Consider the following 24,282-nt stretch of genomic DNA (forward strand, 5'->3'; position numbering starts at 1 on the left):
AATGAAAAGGCTACACAGGCTTTTGTTCTTAAGTTTTGTAGGTGTTAGGCCTCTTTAAAATTTTTCAAGTTTCTTCTGAAGATCAATAAAGCAAGCTCAAAAAAGCAAGACCTTTCATTCCATCACTGGCAAACTTCTTTTAATTCCATTGAGAGCAAGATTTTATTACCCATAACGTTATCTTAATTTCTTCAGCTATAGTTCTTAAGTATAAATTGACATTCCTGACCAGGTGCGGTGGCTCATGCCTGTAATCCCAGCACTTTGGGAGGCCAAGGTGGGCGGATCACGAGGTCAGGAGATGGAGACCATCCTGGGTAACACGGTGAAACCCCGTCTCTACTAAAAATACAAAAAAATTAGCCGGGCGTGGTTGCGGGCGCCTGTAGTCCCAGCTACTTGGGAGCTTGAGGCAGGACAATGGCGTCAACCTGGGAGGCGGAGCTTGCAGTGAGCCAGTTCATGCCACTGCACTCCAGCCTGGGTGACAGAGCGTGACAGAGCAAGACTCCGTCTCAAAAAAAAAAAAAAAAAAATTCAGGTTTCTTTTGAGGATCAATAAAGCAAGCTTCAAAATAGCAAGACCTTTCATTCCATCACTGGCAAACTGTTTCTAAGTCCATTGAGAGCAACTTTTTATTACCCACATTATCTTAATTTCTTCAGCTATAGTTCTTAAGTATAAGTTGACATTATTTCCAATATTGCATGACTGAAATTTTGCACATTAAATTTCCTAAGGACTTCTTGGAAAAAGTACTTACTGACTTGGCAGGTTAGTACTTCCCTGACAAAGCTGCATGTAAAGATGGCAGGGTTGGGGAGACTGTGGGCTTGCTCTGAACGCTGGTGAATTCTGCCCCAGCCTCGATTGTCTAGGTGGCCGGTGTTCTGGAATTCACTACCACTCCTTCCATATACTTCCAAGCACACTCTCTAGGCTACAATTGAATATAGAGGCAGAAAATACCTGAGTATTACAAGAAGTTTATGACTTCTTGATGCTTTTTCGAGGCCTAAGTAATTTTTTACTGTCCATTGGAGTCCCATTGGAGTATCGGGTTTGTATTTTTAAAATATTGTAATTGCCTCACGCTTATAATCCCAGCACTTTGGGAGGCCGAGGCTGGCGGATCGCCCGAGGTCAGAAGTTTGAGACCAGCCTAGCCAACATGGTGAAACCCCGTCTCTACTAAAACTGCAAAACTTAGCTGGGCGTGGTGGCACGCACCTGTAATCCCAGCTACTCAGGAGGCTGAGGTAGGAGAATTGCTTGAACCTGGAAGGCAGAGGTTGCAGTGAACTGAGATTGTGCCACTGCACTCCATTTTGGGTGACAGAGCAAGACTCCATCTCGATTATCTATCTATCTATCTATCTATCTATCTATCTATCTATCTATCTATCTATGTATATATGTATATTTATATTTAATTGCATTTATTATTTTAAGCACACACTCATGAAAGGGCAGTAGGTGAGTGGTATACTTTACCTACCTTGTCTTCAGTTAATCTTTCTTTCTATAACCATTGGTGAGATAGGGGAAATTTAAACTCCTGGCATCCTCTTTAAATTCATGCCATCTACCCAAAAAATATCAGGTGTTTGTATGGTTGCTGGTGAGTTTTTTCACAGTACATTTTAATTTCATGGAATTAAATCGCCTCTGTGGCTCTCCTTTGGTGATTCTATTTTCGTTGCTGTCATATATCCTGACACGAAATAAGATTTTTCTGTTCCTTGAAAACACATTATAAGCCAGCATCCTTTGCTATGGCCCTATGCTCCTACCAGAATAGGAGAGGCTAGCTTCTTGTGTTGGAACACCTTTGTTCATGGATTACATAAAAACAAGTAGTACCTAGAAGAGTCAAGATCACAGAAGGTAAGCTGGTAAAAAGCACAAAAGAGTACAGTGGATATTTGATAACTACTTGAGGAAGATAAATGTAATGTGTCCACATAAAAGGGTGGGGAATTGGATTATGTGTATCTGAGGATGGTTAGATAATTTGTATAATATTTTTGCATTTCTTGCATCAACCTTACTTATAGCCCACGGAGGGGAAGGCAAATATTCCCATTTTAGAGATGGTCTTCCATACTGGCCAATAGTGACTTCTCAAACTGCCTAATGGGTTGCCTGTCTGGCTGTCTGGCTTGAACTTTGCTGTGGTTAATTAATGCTTTCTGGGAACTGTTTTTCCCACTTTGATTTCAGTGACCTTGTTTTCTTCTGGTTATCCTCCTACCTCTTCGACTTTTCTTTTCAGTTTCTTTACTCTGTCCTCTGCTACAATTCACACTTCAATGTTTGTGTTTTCAAAGGTACCATTTTTGGGTCTCCGTTCATCATATTCTCCCAGAGCAATTTTCAAATATTGCCTATGTGCTGATGACCGCAGATTTATATGTCCCTGCTTTAAATTTATCCTACACTTTAGACCAATATTTTCAAATGCATATCTTTAATTGACTATACTGCATGCTCCTCAAATTCAGTATATTCAAATCTAAAGTAATTATGTTGCAGTACACAACCTCTGGTAGTCTCCTTAGCTAAAGACAATAGTGTCCAAAAAGTCTCCCAAACTAGGAAACTTAGAGATATGTTCATCACCTTTCCCTAATTGTCTGCCTCTATTTTCACCCCATCTTCAAGAACTTATACCCACCAATGTCTCTTGAAACTATTTTTTTTTCATTTGCCATTGAACAATTTTAGATTCTATCATTAAATTGGTTTAGAAGATTTAAAAATATATTGAGGGGGTAGAACTGAAAGTAATTTTTTTTTTCCAAATAAGTTTTTTTCCTGTTTTTTTGTTTTTATTGAGACAAAGTCTCACTTTGTCACCCAGGCTGGACTGGAGTGGCACAGTCTTGGCTCACTGCAACCTCTGCCTCCCGGGTTCAAGCAATTCTCCTGACTCAGCCTCTCGAGTAGCTGGGATCACAGGCATGCAGCACCATGCCTGGTTAATTTTTGTATTTTTAGTAGAGAAGGGGTTTTGCCATGTTGGCCAGGGTGGTCTTGAACTCCTGGGCTCAGGTGATCTACCTGCCTCCCAAGGTGCTGGGATTACAGGCGTGAACCACTGTACCCAACCGTCTTCCTAATTTTAAACAATGCATGCTCAAAAAGAAAATGAGTAAAATACAGATAAATGCAATGCAAAAAGTAAAAACCACCCTAATCCCGCTATCCAAAGAAAACTGTGATTCACATTTTTATGTATTTTTTTTCTATATTTTCCTGTGGAAATATAAATTGTATTGTGTATTTCAATAATAATAGAAATACGTTTTTTCTCTGCTTTTTTAACTTAGGAATATAGCTTTGATTTCTTATGTCAGTAGATACTCATTATAGCATGTTATAAAACAATATTCAACTATACAGATGGATGTGTATGATTTACTTAATGCATTCTCTTTAGGTTATTTCCCATTTTGGTTATTACAAATAACATTACAGTGATCACCCCTGGGATTACTTCCTTAAACTACCTCTATATGAAATAATACACACATTTAAAGGATTGAAGTAGTGGAAACATTCTTATAAAATCAGTAATATATGTTTATTGTAGAAAAATTATAGATCAGCCAAAATTGCAGAACCTCACCCAGACAAACACTACATAATGGCTGCAGTTCTAGAGCTCCCCCAGACCACTCTTAGCTTCAATTTATTAGAAGGATTTACAGAACTCAGTTAAATTATTATATGGTAATTGTGTATTAAAGCAAAAGGATAAAGATTAAGATCAACAATGGGAAAAGGGTCATAGGGCAGACTCCATAAGAGTTCTAGATATAAGCTTCTAATTGTCCTCTCCCAGTAGAGTCATGCAGACAGCATTTACTTCTGTCATCAACCATATGTGGCAACACGCATGGAGTATTGCCACCTTGGGAGTGTAATTGCCAGACAGGTTTATTTTGCCCACTCCCCAGATAAAAGCCAGTTTATCAAGACAGGGGAATTGCAATAGAGAAAGAGTTTAATACATGTAGAGCCTGTGTAAGGCTAAATGGAAGATCAAAGCTTTATTATTACTCAAATTAGCCTCCCTGAAAATTCAGAGACTAGGGTTTTTCAAGAATAGTCTGATGGGCAAAGGGCTAAGGAATGAGTGCTGCTGATTGGTAGGGGATGCAACCAATAGGGGTGTGAAAATCAGTCCTCGTGCATTGTGTCTGCTTCTGGATGGGGGCCACCAGAGGAGTTGTTGGTCTGGGTGGGGTCATCTGGTCATCAGAAATGCAAAAGCCTGAAAAGACATCTCAAAAGGCCAATCTTAGGTCCTACAATAGTGATGTTATTTATAGGAGAAATTAGGGAGTTGGAAATCTTGTGACCTCCAGAATAACAGATGGTGTAATCATTTAACTACTATTTGTTGCAGAATTCAAGCCTCCCTCCCCCTCCTAACCTGGTGGTCTTTAATTAGTTTTACAAAGGCAGTTTAGTTTTTGCAAAGAGCTATTATTTAAACTACAAACTAAATTTATCCAAAAGTTAGCTTGGCCCATGCCCAGGAATGGCCAAGGACAGTTTGGAGGTTAAAGGCAAAATGGAGTTGGTTAAAGCAGATCTCTTTCACTGTTAAAATTTTTGCAAAGTTTATTTCAGGAGGCTCACCTCAGGTGTCCAGGGTTTTTATTGGGATGGATACTTAAGGATGATCAATAGGCCAGATTACTGACTTTAGTCTCCAGCTCTTTAGGAGGTCAGGTTGATACCATGTGAACCAAAGTCACTGCCATAAATCATGTTGTTAGCCTAGACTATCTAGTGTGGCTCACAGCCCCCATGTAAACACATACTGGCCTATCAGGCAGGATATTTCAAGGATTAGAGGTTACTTCCTAGAAGTTTGTCAAGAGCCAAATATTCCTGGTCAAGGTTAATCCTTTACTGCATACTGGTATATGTCCTATTAACCTAGATTTCTTTGTATGTGTATATACATACTGATGCAGGATTTTTGCTCCTTAGTTCAGCTAAATCCAGGTTCTTGTCTCACAATGAGGAAAAATTAGGCACATGGACACATTGAAGGGTGAGGAGGGTGGAATTTATTAAGCAAAAGAAAAGCTCTCAGCAAAGAGAGGGGTTCTTCAAGCAGGTTTCCTTGTCACAGTTGAATACCAGGGCTACCACATACAAGCTTAAGGGGCTAGCCTCCTCCCCTGCATAAAGCATGAATTCCTGGTTGCTCCACCCCATTCCCCTAGTGCCTGTGGGCCTCCAGTCTGCTGTGGGCATGCCCAGGCAAGTCCCCTGTGCAGGTTCCCTTATCTGCACAAAACATCTGGTATAAACACTTGTGGGGAGGGTCAGAGATTCTCTGGGGACCCTTCCCTATCTGCCTAGACCTTTGTCTGCCTCCTGCCTCTTATCAATATGTTTCCTATCATATTTATATTGCATTCTATTTACTTAGTCTTTCTGTGTCTAGAAATGCTCAACAGAATTTTTTAAAATAATTGTTGAATAGGATTCTATCATATAAATGTGATATGGTTTAGCTCTGTCCCCACCCAAATCTCATCTTTAATTGTAGTTCCCATAATTCTCACATGTTGTGGGAGGGGCCCAGTGGGAGATACTTGAATCATGGGAGCAGTTTCCCCCATACTGTTTTTGTGGTAGTGAATAAGTTTCATGAGATCTGATGGTTTTATAAGGGGAAACCCCTTTTGCTTGGTTCTCATTTTCTTGTCTGCCACCATGAAAGATGTGCCTTTTGCCTTTGCCGTGATTGTGAGGCCTCCCCAGCCACGTGGAACTGTAAGTCCATTAAACCTTTTTTTCTTTATAAATTACTCAGTCTTGTGTATGTCTTTATCAGCAGTGTGAGAACAGACTAATGCAGTAAATTAGGACCAGTAGAATGGGGTGCTGCTGCAAAGATACCCTAAAATGTGGAAGCGACTTTGGAACTGGGTAACAGGCAGAGGTTGGGACAGTTTGGAGGGCTCAGAAGAAAACAGGAAAACATGGGAAAGTTTGGAACTTCCTAGAGACTTGTTGAATGGCTTTGACCAAAATGCTGATAATGATATGGGCAATAAGGTCCAGACTGAGGTCATCTGAGATGGAGATGAGGAACTTTTTGGGAACTGTAGTAAAGGTGACTCTTGCTATGTTTTAGCAAAGAGACTGGTGGCATTTTGCCCCTGCCATAGAGATTTGTGGAACTTTGAACTTGAGAAAAGTGGTTTAGGGTAGCTGGTGGAAGAAATTTCTAAGCTTGATCAAAGCATTCAAGAGGTGACTTGGGTGCTGTTAAAAGCATTCAATGTTAAAAGGGCAAGAGTTCAGAAAACTTATAGCCTAACGGGATAGAAACAAAAAAAACCAAACAAACATTTTCCGAGGAGAAATTCAAGACAGCTGCAGAAATTTGCATAAGTAAGAGGAGCCAACTGTTAATCACCAAGACAATAGGGAAAATGACTTCAGGGCATGTTAGAGATTTTTGCAGCAGCCCCTCCCATTACAGGTCTAGAGGCCTAGGAGGAAAAAAATGGTTTCATGGGCCAGGCTCAGGGTCCCCATGCTCTGTGCAATCTAGGGACTTGGTGCCCTGCCTCTCAGCTGCTCTAGCCATGGCAAAAAGGGGTCAAGGTATAGCTCAGGTTATGGCTTCAGAGGGTGCAAGACCCAAGCCTTGGCAACTTCCACGTGGTGTTGAGCCTGCTGGTGCTCAAAAAGAATTGAGGTTTGGGACCTCTGCCTAGATTTCAGAGGATGTATGGAAATGCCTGGATGTCCAGGCAGAAGTTTGCTGCAGGGCCAGGGCCCTCATGAAGAACCTCTGCTAGGGCAGTGCAGAAGGGAAACATGAGGTTGAAGCCCTCACACCTAGTCCCCACTGAGGCACTGCCTAGTGGAGCTGTGAGAAGAGGGCCACTGTCCTCCGGACCCCAGAATGGTAGATCCACTGACAGCTTGCACTGTGCACCTGGAAAAGTCACAGACACTCAATAACAGCCTGTGAAATCAGCTGAAGGGGAGGCTGTATCCTACAAAGCCACAGGGGCAGAGCTGCCCAAGACCATGGGAACCCACCTCTTGCATCAGCATGACCTGAATGTGAGACATGAAGTCAAAGGAGATCATATTGGAGCTTTAAAATTTGACTGCCCTGCAGGATTTCAGACTCACATGGGGCCTGTAGCCCCTTTATATTGGTCTTCCATTTGGAACAGCTGTATTTACCTGTACCCCCATTGTACCTAGGAAGTAACTAACTTGCTTTTGATTTTACAGTCTCATAGGTGGAAGGGACTTGCCTTGTCTCAGATGAGACTTTGTACTGTGGACTTTGAGTTAATGCTGAAATGAGTTAAGACTTTGGGAGACTGTTGGGAAAGCATGACTGAATTTGAAATACGAGGACATGAGGCTGGGTGCAGTGACTCATGCCTGTAATCCCAACATTTTGGGAGACTGAGGCGAGTGAATCACCTGGGGTCAGGAGTTCGAGGCCAGCCTGGTTAATATGGTGAAACCCCATCTCTACTAAAAATATAAAAAGTAATTGGGTGTGGTGGCATACACCTGTAATCCCAGCTACTTGGGAGGCTGAGGCAGGAGAATCACCTGGACCCAGGAGGCAGAGGTTGCAGTGAGCTGAGATTGTGCCACTGCACTCTAGTGGCAATCCAGTGCACTCCAGTGGCTCTGGGAAACAGAGCAAGACACTATCTCAAAAAATAATTTTTTCTTAATATGAACATTATTTTCCTGACTCTTTGCATGTGTAGTTCCTTTTGATTTCAAGCATCTTGAGCAATGAAAAGTTATTTCAACAAAATTTTAAATTTGTTTAAAAGGTGCATATTCTCCAGAACAGTGGTCCTCAACCTTTTTGGCATGAGGGACCAGTGTCATGAAAAACAATTTTTCCACAGACTAAAGCAGGAAGGGGAGGATTTCGGGATGATTCGAGCACATTACATTTATTGTGCACTGTATTTCTATTATTATTACATTGTAATATATAATGAAATAATTATATAATTCACCATAATGTAGAATCAGTGGAAGCCCTGAGCTTGGTTTACTGCCACTAGATTGTTCCATCTGAGAGCTGATGGGAGACAGTGACACATCATCAGGCATTAGATTCTCATGAGGAGTGTGAAACCTAGATCCCTCACATGTGCAGTTCAAAGTAGGGTTTGCACTCCTATGAAACTCTAATGCTGCCACTGATCTGACAGAAGGCGGAGCTCAGGCAGTAATGCAAGTGGTGAGGAGTGGCTATAGATACAGATGAACTTTGCTTCACCCGCAGCTCACCTCCTGCTGTGCAGCCCAGTGCCTAATAGGCCATGGATTGATATTGGTCCGTGGCCCAGGGGTTTTGGGACCCCTGCTCCAGAGGACATAATATTTACTAACTTATTTTTAAGCATTTTGTTGAATATCAATCTCTTATCACTTGGTTGTTACAAAATATCAGAAAATAAAGAGAAAGTAAAGCACGATCTACAAATATAGTTTATTTACTATTTTTTCCTTTAAAACCATGAAGAATTTATAATGAATGAAATTTGATGATCACTGTCTTGAGAATTAATATGCGCTTTAAGGTTAAACATAGGTAGTCTAATCAAAATGTCAGGATTACTATAATGCTCATATTTAAACTGCTTAGTTATTGGAGTATAAGAAAATTTAAACTCTAGACTTTAGTTTGCTGAAAATGAACATTTTCTATTTTTGTAATTTGCATGAACTTGAGCCATATACTGAATTTAAAAGCTATTTATATGGTAATAAAACAGAATAACAGTCAAGTTAGAGCATGAACTCTTTCATTTGCAAAGGCAATTAGAAGTCTTTCCAACCAGAAAAGAATAAATTTATTTTTGCACAGAAAATGTTTTTAGCTTTAGTTCATTCAGAGACAATGTTTATTGACTACAACAGTTTCTTAGTTATTGAAGTCAGGTGGGGAAATTCTTCTCTGGGTATGTGAAGAGCACTTCAGTTCTACTTCTTGGGAAAAAAGCTTCTTGTTTAAATGGAGAAAGAGATGAACAAAGCCTGGGATGCACTAGACCCATAAAAAAGTGTTTAGGGCAAATATTAACACAAATATTATGGTAAAATTTGGCAAAAAACAAAACAAAACAAGACATACTGTTTTAAAAAAGCCTTCAAGATGTTCTCTGCTGCTCTTACACCACAGCAATCAGCACAGAAGACTTTTATGACCTTGTGTAGAAAATACTCTTTCTGTGTTTTTTCTCTGCTCTCACAGCATAACAATAATCAACACAGAAGACTTCTGTAACCAAATGTGTGGGGTTTTTTTCCGCACACACCGAGTAGTGGACACAGACTGGGTGTCCTCTAATTCAGTTCTGACAGTATTTGCCCAGAGACAGTGTCAGATCTCACAGACTGAGGGTCAGTCCCCGTCTGCTCCTCCCCACACACCAGTCGCAATGCTGGGCCTCCAGAACTTCTGACTGACGAGCTTCGAGTTGCGGTCCCCATGTTACTGGTGGTGGAGCCATACAGGTCTGCAGCAACCTCAGTTCCTGCCTCCTCCGGAGAAAGAATTTGGCCAAGGGGCATAAGGCAGAGAGTGAGAAACTGAGGCAATTTTTAGAGCAGGAGTGAAAGTTTATTAAAAAGCTTTAGAGTAGAAACAAAAGACAGTAAAGAACGCTTGGAAAATGACCAAGTGGGTGACTTGAGAGATCAAGCGCATTGTTTGACCTTTGACTTGGGGTCTTATATGTTGGCAGGCTTCCAGGGTCTTGCATCCCTTTCCCACAATTCTTCCCTGGATGTGAGCTTTCCACATGCACAATGGCCTGCCAGCACCTGGGAGGGGCTGCAGGCACAGTGTGTTTACTGGAGTTGTATGCCTGCTCACTTGAGGTGTTTCTCCTTACCAGTCTAGCATTCCTAGAGGAAGGTCATAGAGCAGTGAAACTCCACCATTTTGCCTCTTGGTGCGCATGCTTGAGCCCACTTGCCCAACTCCTGAGATTTTATCAGGAAGCTGATCACCAGCTTCATGTGTTTCTGTCTATTGGGAGACTGTATTTCCCTGGCACTGGCTGTAACCAATTCTTATTTTAGAGAGACAGCTTAACAACTACCTGGCCATCACCAGATGGGTGCCTGACACCCCTGGTGTGTGTGTCGCAGGGAGAGGGAGCCCTCTCCTGCCCTGCTGATGCCTGTCTAGCTACCCAGTAACAACCCCTCTTTGGGTTTGATTAACTTGTTGAAGCAGCTCACAGAACTCAGGGAAAAACTTATGTTTACTGGTTTATTATAAATAATATTGCAAAGGATACAGATGAAGAGGTCCACAGGGCAAGGTATGGGGGAAGGAATGCAAAGCTTCCATGTCCTCCTCAGGGCACCACCCTCCAGGAACTTCCACGTGTTCAGCTATGGAAGCTCACTGAACCCTGTCCTCTTGGGTTTTTATGGAAGCTTCATGATGTCAGCATTCCTTTCCCAAGAGTATAGGATGGGACTGGGCCTGGTGGCTCATGCCTATAATCACAACACTTTGGGAGGCTGAGGTAGGCAGATCACCTGAGATCAGGAGTTCAAGACCAGCCTGGCCAACATGGCGAAACCCTGTCTCTACTAAAAAATACAAAAATTAGCTGGGCGTGGTGGCAGCACCTGTAATCCCAGTTACTTGGGGGGCTGAGGCAGGGAGAATCACCTGAACCTGGGAGCCAGAGGTTGCAGTGAGCCGAGATTGCACCACTGCACTCCAGCCTGGGCAACAGAGCGAATCTTACATGGGAGAATCTCAGGAGCCACAATCAGAAAGGCGAGGAATGTTAGAGTGAAAGAAGGCAGAGGAGGGTCAGAGGGCTGCCTCTGAGGCCTAACATACCCAACTTGATAACAAAAAAACTGCAACAAGGGCTATGGGAGCCATGAGCCAGGAACTGTGGGTGAAAACCAATATATATCATGACACCACAGACCCCAAAATACGTAGGGATTTCTCCCACGTCAGTAAGCAAGCAGTCATTTCTACAGTGGACACCAGCTAGTGTCCTCCAATCTAATCCCAACACTATCTGCCTGGAGACAGCAGCAGATCTCACAGGTTGAGGGCTCAATCTCCAAGACTTCCTTACTCCCCACGGATAGCAATCTTAGGCCTCTGGAATTTCTGACTAACCAGCTTCAAATTGGGGTTCCCATGCCCGCAGGGCTCTTTGGGTTCAGGAGCAACTCATAGAATTCGGGAAACACTTACACATTTATTATAAAGGATATAGATGAAGACATGCGTGGGGCGAGGTATGCAGGAAGGGGCACGGAGTTTTCATGCCCTCCCAGGGCAGGGCACCCTTCAGGAAACTATTCTACAAGTTCTGCTATTTGGAAGCTATCCAAACCGGTCCTCTGGGGTTTTCTGGAAACTTCATGATGCAGGCATGATTGGTTAAACTATTGGCCATTGGTAATCAACTTGACCTTCAGCACCACCCACCCTCACCCTCCCTGGTGGTTGGGGGTAGGGCTGAAAGTCCCAACCCTTTAATCAAGCTCTTTCTTTTCCAGTGACCAGCCCCACACTGAAGCTCTCTATCAACATTAGCACACAGAAAGCACTTGGAGATTCCAAGGATTTTAAGGTTGTAAGAGAGGAAAAGGGGATAAAGACTAAATATATATTTCACAGTATCTCACATAGTGACTTCTGGATAGCAAGAAAAACAGCACATGTCACTCACTCACTGTACCAGCCAAGGGTGCCATGTCCTTTTCCTTCTATAAGGGAAACTGCTTGCTGTCCCTCCCCCTCTGATGTGGGTTGGCTGTGTCCCCACCCAAAACCTCATCTTGAATTGTAGTCCCCTTAATCTCCATAATTCCCACATGTCAATGGTGAGACCAAATGTGGAGGTAATTGGATCATGGGGGCGAATTCCCCCATGCAGTTCTTGTGATAGTAGGTGGGTTTCATGAGATCTGATGGTTTTATAAGCATCTGGTATTTCCCCTGCTTGCGCTCACTCTGTCCTGCCTCCCTGTGATGAAGATGCTGACTTCTCCTTGCCTTCTGCCATGATTGTAAGTTTCCTGAGGCCTCCCCAGCCATGCTGAACTGTGAGTCAATTAAACCTCTTTCCTTTATAAATTACTAAGTCTCAGGTGTTTCTTCATAGCAGTATGAGAACAAACTAACACACCCCCTGAGCGCTTGAAATTTTCCAAAATATTCATATGATGTGTGCATCATAGAGATATTGATAAGTAGCATTAATTTGAAGCTATTCAGTTTGGGACTTTATGAAAACAACAATGACTTGTCAAGAGCATCCTCCCCACCTGATGAAACAAGAACTTCACAATCTTTAGGTAGTGTAAGTTAACCAGGTACAGCAACCATAAATGCTATTTGGTGGGTTTCTAATTATAATTTACTATTCTATCTCTCAAGGAACTATTAAAACAACAACAAACCTTTGTGGCAGTTGCAGCAGCCCAGAGAGCTGTTTCTTCTCAGATGAGGGAATGTGGGGTAGTGGTGAACACAGGCACAGAAGTCGGACGGGATAGCTTCTCACCTAGTTGAGTGACCTAGGACAAATGATTTATCCTCTGTGTGACTCAGTTTTTTTATCTGAAAAATGAGGATGATTTGTTTTACCCTAAGGTCTAATCACAAGGCATCACATTGAGGTAGGAAAGCAGCAGGATTGTTTTCAGGGCCCTGCTGTAGGATGAAGCAAAGAACAAAGCTAAAAACAGCTAGGACTAGGAATTATAATACATTTGCATGCTATAAGAAACTCCTATCAGTGCCGGGACAATTCACAAATGCCATGGCAATGCCCAGAATTTACCTCATATTGTTCAGGGAACTCTCTGCCCCCTTTCCAGAAAGTTCATGAATAACTCACCCCTTATTTAGCATATAGTTAGGAGTAGGAATAAATATAGCTAGCCAGCAATTCACGAGTGCTACTCTGCCTATGTGGTAGCCCTACTCTGTCTATGGAGCAGCCATTCTGCTGTACACTGTTGCCCGAATAAACCTGCTTTCTTTCACTATCAAGAAAACTCCTGAGCTGAGCTCCAATTTAGGAGTTTACCTGCATCAGCGTCACCTAAAAGGTTAGCTATTTTTACTATTTTTGAGTTTTCTCATTCCATTGAGCTTCATCTGTGGGCCTTACATGGTCCATGTCTCACAGGGGCCAGAACTGCTGCACTTATTTCCCTGAATTTGTGCCTCATATTTAACTGGAGAACATTCATAGTTTCTCAGACTGTAAATAGTCAAATTCCAGACCTTATATTCAGAGCTTGCATTGACTACTTAAAGAAAGTTGCTGTCCTCCAGCCACATGCCCACTGCTGCTCCTCATTGCCATTGGAATAGTTTCCTTTCATTTTCTCAGCCCTGCAGGTGTTTGTTTCCTTTGAGTGTTCTCTTTCTGACCGTCCATTCTTTAAGATCCATTTTTAGCTTTATGTTGTCACAGAAAAGGGTTTTATTTCCTTGCTTTCTGGGGGACAAAACTCTTTTCACATTGGATACCATGGTGGCTGGCCACTTGGAAGAGATATAGATGCTTTTATGTTTTCTGTAGCCTGGGATTAAATGTCCTTATCTACTGCAGCTCAGCTCCAGGTCTGGTATTTAATTATTTTACAGACATCATCATAGAGGTCACACAAGTTTGTTTCATCTAAATGTGTAAGAAAAGCACTGAGTGATAAGCAATTGTACAAAATCATAACCCATATAAATAACTGGGCATAAAAATTTAAAAGTTTGACAGGAATTTGCTTATAGGTAGAATTACTTATGTTTTCATTTGCTCAGAACAATCCTCATCAATGCGAGAAGTCTGACACCCCATTTAGTCATATATTTTCCCTAGATTTCTAAAAATTTTTAATGAAGCATTTAATAGTTGCATTAAGATGAGTGTGGAAGGTTTTGGTAGGCCTCCACCTTTTATTTTCAGCTTCTGCTTGTCTTTTCTGGTAGTATATGACATGAATGTGCAATGAATAAAATACTCACTCTAGCATATGGCTAAATCTGGAAAACAAGTGATAACCTATCTTAGTCAGCTCAGGCTGTTATAACAAAATACCATAGACTATGTGGCTTAAGCAACAAACATTTATTTCTCACAGACCTGGAGTTTGGATGTCCAAGATTAGGGTGCCAGCAGGATCAGGTTCTTGGTAAGGAGCCTTTTCCTGGTTTATAGGTAACTGTCTTCTTGCTGTTCCTCGCCTGACCTAAAGAGAGCTAGCTCAGGCTCTGGCCTCTTCTTAAAAGGGCATGAACACCACTCACGAGGGCTCTACCCTCATGAACTAATTACCTCCCAGAGGCCCCACCTCCAAATGCCACCCCTTTGGATTTAAGTTTCAACATATGAATTTGGGAGTTACACATTCAGTCCATTGCATAACTCATTCTAATTTCCAGATTTTTTCCAGACACACATAATGAATACCTTGTGATATGGTTTGGCTGTGTCCCCACCCAAATCTCATCTTGAATAGTAGCTCCCATAATTCCCATGTGTGGTGGGAGGGACCTGGTTGGAGATAATTGAATCATGGGGGTGGTTTCCCCCATACTGTTCTCATGGTACTGTCTCATGAGTCTGATTATCATGAATCAGTCTCATGAGATCTGATAGTTTTATAAAGGGTTTCCCCTTTCGCTTGGCTCTCACTCTTTTTTGCCTGCCACCATGTAAGATGTTCCTTTGCTCTTTCTTCATCTTCTGGCATGATTATGAGGCCTCCCCAGCGATGTGGAACTGTAGGTCAATTAAACTTCTTTCCTTTATAAATTAGCCAGTCTTGGGTGTGTCTTTACTTATTGGTCCAACTTTGTATTTTCTCTACTCTGATTCCACACCCTGAAGATCAATTCCCTCATATATTCCTCAGGTTTATGTCAATATAAGTTGGAAAATCATGCAGTTATTTTGGTGTTCATTGCATATCATTACAGGCCACATTTTGAGTCTCACCCTCTGAGGCCCTCAGGGACCTGTGGTGGGAGTATGTCCTGGAGAGCACCAGCAGCCCTTTGTAAAGCAGCCAAGTGAAAGTCGTTAGAGGTTCTTCAGGCAGCAGCAGTAGAAGTGCGAAGAAGGCTTGGTGGAATTTGGGGGCACAAGGTCTCCAGATTTATCAGAATCTGTCCATATGACCCAATCCCAATTTTTAGAATCTTATTCCTTCCCAATCAGTGCCCTAATTTTAATAAAATAGACCATTCAAGTTTGAGTATTCAGTTTGCCTTGTAAGTCACCCACCAGTAAGATAAAGCTTTGGATTTGCTTTTCAGAATCTCAGTTCTGTAGTCACAGGAGATAAGAATTTTTTTTAAGTTTTTAATTTATTTTAGAGACAAGACCTCACCCTGTCACCCAAGCTGGAGAACAGTGGCACAATAATAGCTCACTTTAACCTCAAACTCTTGGGTTCAAGTGATCCTCCCACCTCAGCCTCCCAAGTGGCTAGGGCTACAAGCATGTGCCACCACACTTGGATAATTTTTAAAAAATTTTGTAGAGATAGATTCTCACTGTCTTGTGAGAATGTGTTGACCAGGCTGGTCTTGAACACTTGGCCTCAAGCGATTCTCCCACCTCAGCCTCCCAAAGTGCTGGCATTACAGGCATGAGTCACTGCCCCTGGCCTGTATTGTTTTTAAGGCATGAGTCACTGCCCCTGGCCTGTATTGTTTTTAAGGCAGTCATAGGAGCTTTTCAGGTCCTTATGCAGATAACTTGGGAATTTAAAGCCCTGAACTCACTTTTTTCCCCTAAGTTCTACAGCACATTTAGAAGAAACCAACCTACCCTTTTTCACTCTGCATTTTGCTAAAATGTTCTAGAGTGGTAAATACTTTGTCCCCAAGAGACTTACCTTGTATAGGTAAATGTAGTTAAAAATTTGCATGACTTTTGCAACTGATTGCCATGTTCTGCCCCTTTGCCACTGGAAACAGGGTCATTAATGCCTTCAAATCTAATCAAATTGAAAACCAACTCCATATTCAATTCAAAGAACTTGTCCTTAAGATGTTATCCCTCTGAAACTCCTTCTTCATGCCAAATTCTGTATCAATTCAAGTTCAATCAGAAAAACAACCTCTAGGAATATATCATGTACATGTATATAAAAGTATATATAAAAGGCCGGGTGAGGTGGCTCATGCCTGTAATCCCAGCACTTTGGGAGGCCCAGATGGGCAGATTGCCTAAGGTCAGGAGTTCGAGACCAGCCTGGCCAACATGGTGAAACCCTGTCTATACTAAAATATAAAAATTAACCGGGTGTGATCAGCTACTTAGGAGGTTGAGGCAAGAGAATCACTTGAACCTGGGAGGTGGAGGGTCACAGTGAGCCAAGAGAGTGCCATTGTACTCCAGCCTGGGCAACAAGAACGATACTTCATCTTAAAAAAAAAAAAAAAAAAAAAAAAGTGTATATAAAATAAGGAACTTGTTAAAAGGATTTGACCTCATGTAAGTGTGGTTGTTCTTTAAACAGTCTCTCTAAAGTTGCTGTCTTGTGCTGATGCTGAATAGCAGGGTCGAGCCCTATCTAAGTCACAGCATCAAAAATTGTGAAAATCAACACTGCCATTAACATAGGACTTTCTTCAAAAATCCCAGGGACTAGAAGGAGCTGAGGGAGCAGTATAACTAAGGGAACAAGAGTGAAATGTTTTACAAGGCTCGGGCAAGAGGCATTCTGTGACAGTTTAACTGGTTTAACTTGGATGATTCTCTGAGAAGGAAGGGATTGTTCTGTGGATGTGCAGCCATTGTTTGGGCAATTTGGATTTTATTGGTCAGTGTAAATCAAAGACAGTGGTGAGTCTCAACCATTTTAAAAGGTTTATTCGCCAAGGTTAAGGAGGCACCTGGGAAAAAGACATGGAACCACAGGAAAAACTGTGGTTTGTGCTTTTTCTAAAGAGGATCTGGGACCTCAATATTTAAAGAGAAAAGGACATATATTGGAAAAAGAGTAAAAAAAAAAAGCTTATAAGGGTGTGGGTAGACAAGAGGCAAGCAGTTGCATTCTTTTGAGTATTTGATCAGCATTTATTGAATACACATTTTACATGTGAGAAAGAAGTAGACGGATAGTCACTTACATGTTTTTCTCACTCAGTGAAACTGCATTTTTACATAAGGTAAAATAAACATAGGGCAGAGGAAGAAATCAGATATACATTTGTCTCAGGTGAGCAGAGGTATGACTTCAAGTTCTGTCCTTTGTTCCATGCTTGTGAAGATAAATTAGCTATCAATTTACATTGTCAGGGTGAAATTCAACAAAACTGTTTTAGGGTAAAGATCTTGGAGCCCATTGTGGGCACATGGTGAGGGAGGTATGTAGCTCTTTTATCTCCGTAGCTATCTTATGTAGGAAAAAAATGAGAGGTAGCTTTGTGTGACTCCGTTCCCAGCTTGACTTTTCACTTTGGCTTATTGAGCCTGGGGTCCCAAGATTTATTTTCCTTTTACCCCAGCTATGGGAACAAGGACATGCAAGGGCCACAGTGAAACACTCTGTCTCTCCATCATGTTCTCAGGCAGTGAGAAGCCCTTTCCTCCTCCTCTAGAAAGGGAAGGGATGCATGCTACTCTTCTTTATATTCTCAGTGACCAGCATGGTACCTGACACAGAGGGGTGCTCCATAAATATTTATTGACTTAAAATAACCTGAAGAGAGAAAACGAAGGTGCTGGAGAAAAAGAGAAACAACTGTAGAGAAAAATCATAAAGAAGTGGAAGTAGTTTTAAAAGCACAGATGGGCTGACTCGGGAAAGGAGAAGAAATCTTATTCTCAGACAAGGAAGGAAGAATTTGTGTAAGAATAAAAGCATTTAATAAAAATCTTTATAAGGAAAGCTCTCACACCTCTAATCCCAGCACTTTGGGAGACCAAGGCAGGCGGATCACCTGAGGTTGGGAGTTCGAGACCATCCTGACTAACATGGAGAAACCTCATCTCTCCTAAAAATACAAAAAATTAGCTGGGTGTGGTGGTGCATGCCTATAATCCCGGCTACTCAGGAGGCTGAGGTAGGAGAATTGCTTGAACCCGAGCGGTGGAGGTTGCGGTGAGCCAAGATAGTGCCATTGCATTCCAGCCTGGGTGACAGAGCAAGACTCTGTCTCAAAAAAAAAAAAAAAAAAAGGAAAGCTAAATGGGAGTTATTTAACAGCCATGGCATTTGTATTTCTTGGAGAATTGGGAGTAAGATGAAAAATTTTAGGGACAATAGTAACAATGCTGTTTTCTTTTTATTTTTAAATTAAACTTAAAGTTCTAAGATACATGTGCACAACGTGCAGGTTTGTTACATAGGTATACATGTGCCATGTTGGTTTGCTGCATCCATTAACTCGTCATTTACGTTAGGTATTTCTCTTAATTCTATCGCTCACCCAGCTCCCCACCTACCGACAGTCCCCGGTGTGTGATGTTCCCCTCCCTGTGTCCATGTGTTCTCATTGTTCAACTCCCACCTATGAGTGAGAACATGCAGTATTTGGTTTCCTGTCCTTGTGATAGTTTGCTCAGAATGATGGTTTCCAGCTTCATCCATGTCCCTGCAAAGGACATGAACTCATCCTTTCTTATGACTGCATAGTATTCCATGATGTATATGTGCCACATTTTCTTAATCCAGTCTATCGTTGATGGACATTTGGGTTGGTTCTAAGTCTTTGCTATTGTGAATAGTGCCACAATAAACATATGTGTGCATGTGTCTTTATAGTAACATGATTTATAATCCTTTAGGTATTTACGCAGTAATGGGATCGCTGGGTCAAATGGTATTTCTAGTTCTAGATCCTCGAGGAATTGCCACACCATCTTCCACAATGGTTGAACTAATTTACACTCCTGCTAACAGTGTAAAAGCGTTCCTATTTCTCCACGTCCTGTCCAGCATCTGTTGTTTCCTGACTTTTTAATGATTGCCATTCTAACTGGTGTGAGATGGTATCTCATTGTGGTTTTGATTTGCATTTCTCTGATGATCAGTGATGATGAGCATTTTTTCATATGTCTGTTGACTGCATAAATGTCTTCTTTTGAGAAGTGTCTGTTCATATCCTTTGCCCACTTTTTGATGGGGTTATTTGTTTTTTTCTTGTAAATTTGTTTAAGTTCTCTGTAGATTCTGGATATTAGCCCTTGGTTGGATGGGTAGATTGCAAAGAATTTCTCCCATTCTGTAGGTTGCCTGTTCATTCTGATGATAGTTTCTTTTGCTTTGCAGAAGCTCTTTAGTTTAATTAGATCCCATTTGTCTTTTTGACTTTTGTTGTCATTGCTTTTGGTGTTTTAGTCATGAAGTCTTTGCCCATGCCTATGTCCTGAAAGGTATTGCCTAGGTTTTCTTCTAGGGTTTTTCTGGTGTTAGGTCTTACATTTAAGTCTTTAATCCATCTTGAGTTAATTTTTCTAAAAGGTGTAAGGAAGGGATCCAGTTTCAGCTTTCTACATATGACTAGCCAGTTTTCCCACAACTGTTTATTAAATGGGGAATGCTTTCCCCATTGCTTGTCTTTGTCAGGTTTGTCAAAGATCAGATGGTTGTAGATGTGTGATGTTATTTCTGAGGCCTCTGTTCTGTTCCATTGGTCTATATCTCTGTTTCAGTGCCAGTACCATGCTGTTTTGGTTACTGTAGCCTTGTATTATAGTTTGAAGTCAGGTAGCATGATGCCTCTAGCTTTGTTCTTTTTGCTTAGGACGGTCTTGGATATGAGGGCTATTTTTTGGTTCCATATGAAATTTAAAGTAATTTTTTTCAATTCTGTGAAGAAAGTCATTGGTAGCTTGATGGGGATAGCATTGAATTTATAAATTACCTTGGACAGTATGGCCATTTTCATAATATTGAGCCTTCCTATCCATGAGGATGGAATGTTCTTCCATTTCTTTGTGTCCTCTTTTATTTTGTTGAGCAGTGGTTTGTAGATCTCCTTGAAGAGGTCCTTCACATCCTTTGTAAGTTGGATTCCTAGGTATTTTATTCTCTTTTTAATAATTGTGAATGGGAGTTCATTCATGATCTGGCTCTCTGTTTGTCTGTTATTGGTGTATAGGAATGCTTGTGATTTTTGCACATTGATATTGTATCCTGAAACTGTGCTGAAGTTGCTTATCAGCTTAAGGAGATTTGGAGCTGAGATGATGGGGTTTTCTAAATATACAATCTTGTCATCTGCAAACAGAGACAATTTGACTTCCTCTTTTCCGACCTGAATATCTTTTATTTCTTTCTCTTGCCTGATGGCACTAGTCAGAACTTCCAACACTATGTTGAATAGGAGTGGTGAGAGAGGGCATCCTTGTTTTGTGCCAGTTTTCAAAGGGAATGTTTCCAGCTTTTGCCCATTCAGTATGACATTGGCTGTGGGTTTGTCATAAATAGCTCTTATTATTTTGAGATATGTTCCATTAATACCTAGTTTCTTGGGAGTTTTTAGCCTGAAGTGCTGCTGAACTTTGTCAAAGGCCTTTTCTGCATCTGTTGAGATAATCACGTGGTTTTTGTTGTTGATTCTGTTTATGTGATTGATTATGCTTATTGATATGCATATGTTGAACCAGCCTTGCATCCCAGGGATGAAGCTGACTTGATCATGGCGGGTAAGCTTTTTGATGTGCTGCTGGATTCAGTTTATTGAGGATTTTCGCATTGATGTTCATCAGGGATATTGGCCTAAAATTCTCGTTTTTTGTTGTGTCTCTACCAGACTTTGGTATCAGGATGGTGCTAGCCTCATAAAATGAGTTAGGGAGGATTCCCTCTTTTTCTATTGATTGAAATGGTTTCTGAAGGAATGGTACCAGCTCCTCTTTGTGCCTCTGGTAGAATTCATTTGTGAATCTGTCTGGTCCTGGACTTTTTTTGGTTGGTAGGCTATTAATTATTGCTTAAATTTCAGAACCTATTATTGGTCTATTCGGAGATTCAATTTCTTCCTGATTTAGTCTTGGGAGGGTGTATGTGTCCAGGAATTTATCCATTTCTTCTAGATTTTCTGGTTTATGTGCATAGAGCTGTTCATAGTATTCTCTGATGGTAGTTTGTATTTCTGTGGGATTGGTGGTGATAACCCCTTTATCATTTTTTGTTGTGTCTATTTGATTCTTCTCTTTTTTCTTCTTTATTAGTCTTGCTAGTGGTCTATCTATTTTGTTGATCATTTCAAAAAACCAGTTCCTGGATTCATTGATTTTTTTGAAGGATTTTTTTTTTTTTTTCTGTCTCTATCTCCTTCAGTTCTACTCTGATCTTAGTTATTTCTTGCCTTCTGCTAGCTTTTCAATTTGTTTGCTCTTGCTTCTCTAGTTCTTTTCATTGTGATGTTAGGGTGTCAATTTTAGATATCGGTATTCACATAGTCCCATATTTCTTGGAGGCTTTGTTTGTTTCTTTTCACTCTTTTTTTTCTCTAATCTTGTCTTCTCGCTTTATTTCATTAATTTGATCTTCAGTCACTGATATCTTTTCTTCCACTTGATCGAATTGGCTATTGAAGTTGTGCATGCATCACAAAGTTCTTGTGCTGTGGTTTTTCAGCTCCATCAGGTCTCTTAAGGTCTTCTCTACACTTTTTATTCTAGTTAGCCATCCATCTAACTTTTTTCCAAGGTTTTTAGCTTCCTTGCCATGGGTTAGAACATGCTCCTTTAGCTCAGAGAAGTTTGTCATTACCGACCTTCTGAAACCTATTTCTGTCAACTCATCAAACTCATTCTCCATCCAGTTTTGTTCCTTTGCTGGCAAGGAGCTGCAATCCTTTGGAGTAGAAGAGGCGCTGTGTTTTTGGAATTTTCAGCTTTTCTGCTCCCCATCTTTGTAGTTTTATCTACCTTTGGTCTTTGATGTTGGTGACCTACAGATGGGGTTTTGGTGTGGATGTCCTTTTTATTGATGTTGATGCTATTCCTTTCTGTTTGTTAGTTTTCCTTCTAAGAGTTAGACCTTTCAGCTTCAGGTCTGTTGGAATTTGCTGGAGGTCCACTCCAGACCCTGTTTGCTTGGGTATCACCAGCAGAGGCTGCAGAACAGCAAATATTGCTGCCTGATCCTTTGTCTGGAAGCTTCGTCCAAAGGGTCACCCGCCTGTTTGAGGTGTCTGTCAGCCCCTCCTGGGAGGTGTTTCCCAGTCAGGCTACACAGGAGTCAGGGACCTGCTTGAGGAGGCAGTCTGTCCATTCTCTGAGCTTGAATGCCATGTTAAGAGAAACACTACTCTCTTCAGGGCTGTCAGACAGGGACGTTTAAGTCTGCAGAAGCTGTCTGCTGCCTTTTGTTCTACTATGCCCTGCCCACAGAGGTGGAATCTGTACAGGCAGTAGGCCTTGCTGAACTGTGGTGGGATCCACCTAGTTCATGCTTCCTGGCCTCTTTGTTTGTGAGATACTCAAGCCTCAGCAATGGTGGATGCCCCTCCCCCCATCAAGCTGCAGCATTGCAGGTCAATCTCAGACTGCTGTGTTAGAGTGAGCAAGGCTCCATGGGCATGGGATCCACCAAACCAGGCATGGGAGGGTATCTCCTGGTCTGCCAGTTGCTAAAACTGTGAGAAAAGCACAGTATTTGGTCAGGAGCATACTGTTTCTCTGGGTACAGTCTGCCACAGCTTCCCTTGGCTAGGAAAGGAAAATCCCCTGACTCCTGGCACTTCCCGGGTGAAGTGACACCCTGCCCTGCTTCAGCTCACCCTCCATGGGCTGCACCCACTGTCCAACCAGTCTCAATGAGATGAACCAGGTACCTCAGTTGGAAATGCAGAAATCACCCATCTTCTGCATTGATCTTGGTGGGAACTGCAGACTGGAGCTGTCCCTATTCAACCATCTCAGAAGCAACCCCAACAATGCTATTTTCAAAGATGATGTGGGGAGACTGTCTTTGCAGGAGGAGTGTCCTTAGGGAGAAGATATCAAAGTTACCTGTAGGAAATCCTGCTCTTTTGTTGGAAACACCATTTTAAAGTCTCTTGCATATGCAGATTTTATCCTACAGGAGCTGTTATAACATGGAGGAGTCTAATTATGGTCTTTGTCATAATACCTGAGGCATTCTTCACTGAGGCCAGAGAATATCAATAATATGGACAAGTAGGTTTAGAATTTGTGATTATGAAACTGATATGAAAGAATGTAAATTTATGTGTTTCTGAGCTCAATTTTAGGACATCTTTTCTAGTTAATGAAGAAAAAATTGACCTTGTGAGAGACAAAAACTGACAATGACAGACCATAGGAAAACAGAGCTTCAATACACAGTCTGAAGCATTCTGCCCAGGAAGCTACCACCCTGTCTATAATTAACAGCCGAGGAAGCCAGCTTGTTGTAAGTCACACTTGCAAGTGGCCAGATTACTATGTCTAGTAACAACCCAATAAGCTAAACAATCACTTCAGTAATAATCTGCCCAAAATAGCCAGGACTTGATCAATAACTGGCAGCTTCCTTGACTTTTGTCTCTACTTCCAATTTAGGAATAACCAGAGAAAGCTGGATGCATCCCCCTTCCAATTACATAGAACACTCCTTCTAGTTAGTCACCTCCAGCTTCCTTAGACCAGCAGCTTCCACTCAGAGCACATTCGAAATCTTGGCTTTTTCCTCAATAAAGTTTTCCCACTCATCTGCCTGCCTTTCAGTCTCTGCCAAAACACAGTGATGGTGGTTGACCCCTTGCTATAGTAAGCTCTGTATAAATAGCCTTTGTTTTTCTTATTTGGTTGGTCTTTGCTCATTTTCACACTTGCACACTCAAGATAACACTGATTTATGATATAACACTGGGCTTTTTGGGTCTACCTGTAAGCAAGTATCCCTACTTTTCTAAGAGAAAGAGAATAAGTTATTTTGTAATTTTTTCTTCATCTTTTATCTTTCCTCGTTTTTCCCTATTCCCCACTTCCTACTTAGCTCTTTAGAAATGCAATTATAACCTTTTACCTTTCCTTCACCAGGGATACAGGGTAAGCTTATCTAACTGTGTGCTTAGGAGCTCTAGAGCAGGAACCTCTTCCACCGGGAGATTGTCTTGAAAGACAACAGTCAATTTACAACCCAAAGTATGCCCGCTACAAAACTCTCTCCCACATGCAGAGCACCTTGGGATAGCAACCACTTTACAACCTAGTTCTGCTGGTGAAGGTGCCAGCTCAACCACGCAGTAGATAAGGCACCGAAACGAGTCA

General features: G+C 41.5%; 1 protein-coding gene across 3 annotated transcripts in view; it reads left to right on the forward strand.

Annotated features, from left to right (window-relative positions):
• PENK (proenkephalin) overlaps nt 1-24,282 on the forward strand; it is a 1,067,564-nt gene that overhangs the window by 545,425 nt on the left and 497,857 nt on the right. The window lies entirely within an intron of this gene.

Source organism: Macaca thibetana, chromosome 8, assembly GCF_024542745.1.
Source record: "Macaca thibetana thibetana isolate TM-01 chromosome 8, ASM2454274v1, whole genome shotgun sequence".
Lineage (NCBI taxonomy): Eukaryota > Metazoa > Chordata > Mammalia > Primates > Cercopithecidae > Macaca > Macaca thibetana.